The sequence below is a fragment of the Lagopus leucura genome, unplaced genomic scaffold, assembly GCF_019238085.1.
Source record: "Lagopus leucura isolate 7727_CA_CO unplaced genomic scaffold, USGS_WTPT01 Super-Scaffold_73, whole genome shotgun sequence".
In the NCBI taxonomy this organism is placed as follows: Eukaryota; Metazoa; Chordata; class Aves; order Galliformes; family Phasianidae; genus Lagopus; species Lagopus leucura.
This window is the reverse complement of record NW_024962252.1, coordinates 36,820,844-36,828,466: the sequence shown is the minus strand read 5'-3', so window position 1 is coordinate 36,828,466 and position 7,623 is coordinate 36,820,844. Positions and strand designations below refer to the sequence as shown.

The 7,623-nt window shown below is 45.2% G+C and overlaps 1 protein-coding gene across 3 annotated transcripts in view; it reads right to left on the bottom strand.

Annotated features, from left to right (window-relative positions):
• Positions 1-1,526: 1,526 nt before the first annotated feature.
• FOXO3 (forkhead box O3) overlaps positions 1,527-7,623 on the bottom strand; it is an 84,809-nt gene continuing 78,712 nt past the window's right edge. For all 3 annotated transcript variants that reach the window (XM_042874426.1, XM_042874416.1, XM_042874408.1), the window contains one exon: positions 1,527-5,632. The gene's annotated coding sequence lies outside the window, so the exon portion shown is untranslated. The remainder of the gene's footprint in view (positions 5,633-7,623) is intronic.

Below are 7,623 nucleotides of genomic sequence, written 5' to 3'. Positions count from 1 at the left end.
CACTGGGATGACTCTGGTCTATCTGCTTCATCTGCCCTGGGCTCCACTTCGCCCAAGACAGCCTCCCTTTGGAAAGCAAGGCATCAGGCACCACGACTCCAGCAGAAAAAGAGGCATCCAGCAGAAAAAGAGGCAGACTCCCAGATGTGCTTATCTCAAGCTTCTTGAAAGCACCCCTCGCTTCCTTGGCAGCAGTAGCCAAACACCAGCTGCAAAACGTTGTGTTCCCTGGTCTGGTTTAACCAGCAACTCAGCACATGCGGTGGGAGCTCCCAAAATAGCTCCGGGTTGCCTCATTAGTCTCGGCAGCAGCTCAAAAGACCTTTGGTTTTCTGGGACTTGGAGAAGTTCAAGACGTTGGAGCTTATTTTGAAAGTATTTTGTAAGATAAGGATGAAATATTCCATGGCCGGGTGAACCGCAGGTCACCGTCAAGGCGTTGCACAACGCAACCAAGGAGGCTCAGCACAAAACTTGCACAGGATTTGATCTGCTTGCTGCTTCCCTGACCTAAATTCGGATCAAAGCGGAGGCCCTCCCATGTTGGCAGCTCACTGGGCTGAAGGCTTTCATCAAGTGTCCTAAATGCCAAGGGAGTCACGCCAAGGAGGAGGACAACACAGGTCCTTCACTGCCAGCAAAATAGGTCCATTTCCCAGGAGCTAGAGCACAGTTCATCCCAGTAAATGGCTATTTTCTGGCTGCATCTCCCTGCTGCACAAAAAACCTACTCTTTCTTGGAATCATCATTTGCTTTTGAAAAACGACTTCCAAAACCATACACATCTGTGGCTTCCCATCAGGGCAGGAGAGCAGTGCTTGCTGATGTGTCTCATGTTTCTCATCACGCTCTCCTGCGCCTTGGCCAGCACTGTCAATATGGCTTTCTGCTGAGTCAGGCTGCTGGTTTTCTTATCCCAAATCGCAAACGGATGGTTTCAAGTATTCCAGACATATTTCAAACAAACACAGTTTGAAACCCAGCCAAGCCCAGGGGGACACAACTCTTCTGGCTGTCTTGCAGCTGGGCTGGTTTTCTCCTGGGAAGAGTGAGCTGGGCTGCAAGAGAGAAATGCAATATCATCCCAGGGGACACCCCCCAGTGACAGGCTGACCCAGGCAAGATGTCAGAAGGACTTTCTCTATCAGGCAAGGTTTGGTCTCACCTTCCTCACCTGGCACCTTTGCTGCTCTGCTGCTCCACACTCACCTCTTTGCCGAGGGATCCCATCCCCACTTGCTCCCCTATCTCCCTCACCCATTGCTCACACACCAGGTCCCATTGTGCAACATTCCCCACCTCGGCAGCTGCTCTAGAATGGATGGTTTTGTTAACTCCATGTAGCATGCTGTCTGCAGTGGAAGGGATGCTAAGTCACTGGCAACCCTCTTGGAAATGCCTCTGCAGAGCCACAGGACCTCGTGCCTGCCTTATGGACGCATGCCACCCAGGGGTCCCCTCCCAGCCCCTTTTCCAGGTCCTGCATTTAGATGTCCGTCACACAACAAAACAGCGGAGGCAAATCTGCAACGTAGAGATCCATTATGCTTTATTTACATGCGTCACCATCTCTTTTACAAACTAGATTACAATTTAAAATGGAATACACAAGGCAATATCTACTAACACCAAGTGGAGTAAGCACTGCGTCTCTACTTCATTTGGAAAGGGGCAGCTTTTGCTCCAAAACAAATTTCCTTCCAATCTCTGTGTAGTAAGGTAATATATTCATCCAGGGCAGCATCTTTTTTTTTTTTTTTTTTTTTTTTAATTTTTTAAAATTATTTTATAAAATCCTCAGTAAGACTGCAACATGAGAGTGTCTGCTTTCAAATGAAAGTACAAGATAGCCCAAATGAAAAGTATAAACTGTTCAGCTCTTCGGTATGTAAAGACGGCCATGCGCGCTAAGGCTGTGGATTTAATATTCTTCCAATTTACATGGCTTGAAACAAAAACAGATAAAACAGTTTTACAGATACTGTATACATATTTTTTCCAATCATGCAACTTTTTTTAAAAAAAGTTAAACATGTGAAGCCAAATGTACAATCCATTTTTCCAACCCATAGGAACAAAATGTATCTGGTCCCCCTTCGCATCTGTTGGCAACTCCTAATGAATATTGTGTACGAAAAACAATTACAGGACACTGATTGCCAAGCAATGACGTCATTTGAGAGAAATACATGATCTAAAAGGTTGTATTTTTGAATCAGTGGCACATAAGTTTCTGGAGTTAGGCGGTGGCCAACCATCCAATTATTCTCATGAGAAAAAAATTACCAAATTGTTAAATAAACCCAAAAAACTATGACTAAGAACTGCATCAATGCCACCTTTTTAGACCTTTTGTAAAGCGTTTGTTTAAACGACACCGGTGTAATTGTTCTGGGCCTTCATCTGCTTTACGTGCTTTCAGAAGGAAAACTATGCAGAAGAACGTTCAAAAACTCAAAGGCCAAAGTTTTCAAAAGGTGGCTTCCCCCAGTTAACTATTATTTTAAGCCTTACTTTGACACCTACACAAGTAACCCTTGAGTTCAACAAGACGCAGTTATTTTTCAGCACCTCTGGACACGAGAGCAATTTTTAGGCACCTCAGCGTGCGGACGAGGTGGCCCTGGGGGGCAGCAGGCACCTCTGCTGATTTGAGAAGCGCCAGCCCCATGACACCACATCCATGTCCCAGACTTTCGATGCCTGACGTGAGGCACTTCAGTTTGAAAGTTTTGGCCGCAAAAACGAGCAACAGAAACCAAACCAAACTGAAGAGGTTGTCCAAGTCCATCCCTCTTCAGCTGGTGCTGAGATAGTCTCCAACACAGGGGCCCAACGTGGCCTAGATACGCCAATGGAAATGCTCTCCTTGACATTGCTGGGAGGTAGATTAAGCCTTTCAGTTGCTAATGCTTTTAATTAAAAAAAAAAGCAAACCTTCTCTGCCATTGACTGGCTGTCTCTGAATCAATTGTCTCCATTTTCTGAACAGAGCGGACTGTTTTTCTCTCTATTTATGCCAGTGTGAGCTAGCTCTGGGTTCGATGTAACAAGGCTGCCCTGGCAGAGCACAAATTGCCGCAGGCTGTTTTGGACTAAGGGGCCTTCCCTTGCACTGGACAACAACTGCATCCACGCAAAGGAACAAAACTGAACAATGGGTTTTTGTCAACTCAGCCATCCACCACCACATCAATACCGGTGCTGCCCACACGTACCAGACACCTGGCAGGTGGCATTTGGAAAGGCCCTGGGCCTCACTGCGGACATCACCTGTTCATGGAGCTCTGCTGGTGGCCAAATCCTCAGGGTACGGGACAGCCACCACAGAGGTGCCTGGGGAAGGAGCATCAGAGGACAGGCCTTTGGTGTGCACTCACATTTTGGGGTCCGCCAGGAGGCTTGCAGGGAAGCCCTTGACTTAACTTTTGTTAAGAAGCGTCTGCAGTTGGACTGATAAGCAAAGTGACACCTAGGCCTGGTGTCCTGTGGCATGCCAGTGTCTGCTAACAACCAGCCTCCTTGAATATGGAGATGGGCAGCGAGTGTCAGCTACCTCCCGGGGATTTAATCGCCTAGTCCCTATGCTGGCAAACAGACCAAGTGAGTGTGAAAATAAAAGTCTCCTTCTTTTTAGAAACGAGAATGATAAACCCTTGGCTACTTGGAAAAGTTGATATGCTACAGGGCAACAACAACCACAGCTGCACAGAGTTTACACAGTCATAAGTGCGGGGTGAAACCAAGAGGTGCATCTTTACGAGAACACTGTGAGCATGAGGGGGTTACGTTACGAAACAAAACTTCCATCACACGGGGAGCTGTTATTTCACCAATATCACCTTGGGGACCCGGAAAGTGAGGAGCGAGGAAGGACCCACGAGCGCTCGCATGGGTGTGCATGACTGTGCGTGTGCGGTGGCAGTGGCGAGAGGGAGTCACTCCACATTGCATGGTACACAGACCGGTGGCAACTCATGCACTGAAACTTTGGGTTAAAATGCTAGTTGGTTTTCCTAACATCCATGCATAATGATCCATTTCTGTACATAATAAAATATATTTATATATTTATATGCATAATGCCTTTATGCAAAGAAAAAAGCTTCATATATCACTTTGGAGAATTATGTATACACTGTCCTATTCAGAACGTCTTCATACCAAGTTCTTATGTACCACTGGTGTTTTCCCCTCTTTTTTTGCATCCCTCCCCCCAGGATACTAATAAAAAGTAATCAAACTTTCCAGATTATAGAGAGGATCTATACAGCACCATACCTTTTATTCATTATTATTATTATTCATTTTACAAAAGAAAATCTTAAGAAGCAAAATATATAAAACTGCCTTGTCTTTCAGTGTCATTAATCCTGTTACAATCTATGCTCATATGAAAAGCCATTTGCATGACATTGTCACCTTACCATTCCCTCTCTTGCTGCTTTTTCTGCAATGGATTATATACAATGAGAAGGAAAAAAATCATCAAGGATATGTCAAAAAAAAAAAAAAGAAAAGAAAAAGAAAAAAAAGAAAAAGGATCACTGATGCAATTACACACACTGCAATAATCTGCGCCTGGACACCCAGTGCTGCTGCCACTGCAATCAACTTGCTGATGCACACAGCCCATTCGCTTGCCTTTCCTGCAAAGGACAGTGTTTCCCTTTATTTTTGCTTCTCAGACAGCTCTTTACAGGTGGTTATATGCTCAGCATGTCTGGCAGCAGAGGGGCAGCTCAGCTTAAAAGTTCTCACCATGCTATTTGCGGCAACCCTGCTAACATAAGGCAGGAGGTGAGCCCGCTCCAGTGGGCAGCAAGCAGGATCCCATGGCAGCGAAGGCAGCAGCACCTGTGGTCAGTCCATCCTCACCAGCACCAGCCGGGAGGTCTGCCTCGCTGGTTTCCCTGGCTTTGCAATCAACTCTGGCTTGATGCTTACAGAAAACGGGGCCGTACCATTAAGTTTAAGGAAAGAATGAGAAAGAAACAAACAAACCAACCCAACAAGCAAAAGGACCAAACGAATCACCTCTCTCTGGAATTTGGTAGGTTGGTTGGTATCATGAACGGTGTCTATCTGGAGAGCCCTGACATCTGAGCAACGTTGGGTTATGATCATTTCCTTGCATGTATGCAGTGTTTCAGATTCCCCACTGAGAGAAAGCAAAAATGGTCAAAAATCTACGGAAATCAAACTGGAGGTTGCAGGGAGGAGGGTGGGCAGACAGGGAGAACCTCCAAAACGAAAAGCCAACTTAAAACATCCCATAAACCATTAATATATTGAAACACCACATACTCATTGACAAGTAACTACTGTAAAGGCTACACAGTGTGTTCTCAACAGGATGGTGCTGAACATTGTCTCCACAGCAGGTGCTTGGCCATCCCAGAAAAGGAAGATTTTGCATACTTCAAAATGAGTTCAATTCCAAAGAAAAAGAAAAGAGAAAAAAAAAAGGAGGATCTTCACTCAGATAAGGGGCCTTTTAACAGTCTGCTTTGATAGGAAAATAATGCAGGGTTCACAAACGTCATAAGCTGTAAACAGTATCACTGTCCACTTGCTGACAGCAGATTTGGCAAAGGGTTCTCTCTCTACATCTCGTGTCAGTTTGAGGGCCTGGAAAGAAAGAAGAAAAAGAAGAAAAGACAGTGAGATTGCTACATGAAGGGAAAAAAAACCCTACAAAACAACAACAAAAAGCCAACTGAGCAAAGCTCCAAACCCAGTTTACATTGACAAGCAATTTTAATTTGTTTTCATCCAGAAGCTTCGAGTGCATAGCAAAGGATAAGTTTACACCAATATCCCTCACGAAAACGTTTATCTCTTGCCGCAGTCTGTGTGTCTTTTCTTTTCTGGCTAATGGCAATATCTAATGAAAGAAGCATCGTCTACTTGCCATGCATATTTCCAGGTGAAGCATGGAAGGATCCTTCACCTTCTGGAGACTTTTCATGATCACCCTCTCCATCACCTTGAGCTCTCACCATCACCAAGAGGCTGGACAAATCTGTCAGTATGTGACAAACGCCAGCCCTGAATGACAGCCAAAGAATGCTGCTCAAAAGCAGCAGCAAGGAGCCACCAATTTTGGATTGGACTGTTCTCCATGAAACGTGAACGTTTCAACACGTCAAAGGTCAGGTTTTTAAAGGTGGGCAGAGGCTTAAGGATACAGGTAGGCACCTCAAAGTGTTTTTGAAAAATATGTACATTTAAACATTCCCATGAAATCCTTTCATATCTTTAGGAATCTCACATGGTAGCCATCTGTATTGCTTAGCATGTGACTCCTCAAAGAGCCAGCTTCTGAACCCTGGGCTCAGCCCCCATCACCTAAAGCCTTTTGAGGACTTTCCCTGAGATGAAGGACTCATGTTTTTCTACTGTGCAAGAAGCAGAGGACCCTTGCTGAAACCACAGAGTAATCTGAGTCAATTACAGGAATGTTTTTTCTCTCTGGAAAGCCTGGTATCAGCCACCCTCAGGAAAAACCATGGATTTAGGGGGACTGCTGGATTAATCTGGGAGAGCAGCTCCTGCGAGGGAAATCTCCCAGTGTTACAAAAAGTGTAAATCTCTTGTGAGATGACTCCATTACTGCACAGACTATTCTGAGGCTTCTCCTTTTTAAGGTTCCAGACACTGATCCTATGATAACATTTTATTAAAATGATCTATTCTGATAATGCTAAATGATTGATGGAAATTTAATCATTTTGTCTGATGGTTATTAGAGCAACAGTGTGACAGCTGCTCCCTGCGCCATTAGGGGAGAACTTCATTCAGAGTGGCTTAGGGAACAGACAGATTGTGTTTTTCACCCAAACAAAATTTGGCTTTAGCCTTAATTACGCGCAGGGTTTTGGGGTAGACTGTTTTATGAATAAAGGGATTTCCGACTGGATCAACATATTGATTTCTTCGTTTCCAAAGAGTAAATTAATGCTAGCCCTTTGCTAATGTGACTGCCTGGCAACAATTCCATTTGGTGTGTGTGTCTCCATGGCCACAACAAGGTCACCAGGAGATCCCCGGTTACCAGACAGGCCTGGTAACTCCCAGTGTAAGCCAGCAGTGGATTTTTTTGTGGAACAAATGAACAGCTGCCCTTTGCAGGGCCGTGCTCCCCTACTTCTCACTGCAGCCACGGCACTGAGGCTGGAAACTGGTGGCTTCCCAACGTGCCAGCTAACTGAGCTCATCAGAAGGATGGGTTCAGCACCGTGCACTGCAGCAGCAAGCTGGGCAGGTCCTACAGGGCAGCCAGCTAAGCTAAGCACGGGCAGAACTTGAGTCCTGCTGACTTCAGATGGAGCTTATAATTAAAAGGAAAGGAGTACAGGAACTCTGAAGTACCAGAGTAGTGCTTACTATTTGAATTAAAAATGTACGTAGGATATTGTCCTATGAAATATGTGACAAAATATTCCTGTGTGATGAGAAATAAAAGTGAAGGACAGATGTTCACAAGCATAACCTGTGTAAGTGGCACTGCCTGATGTTACCTTCTGAGGACACCAGTCCCTCAGACTGCACAAACATCCAGGAGACTGAGGCTTAACCCAGGGAAATGCACAGCAGAGGTGGAACTCACTCGTAGCAGA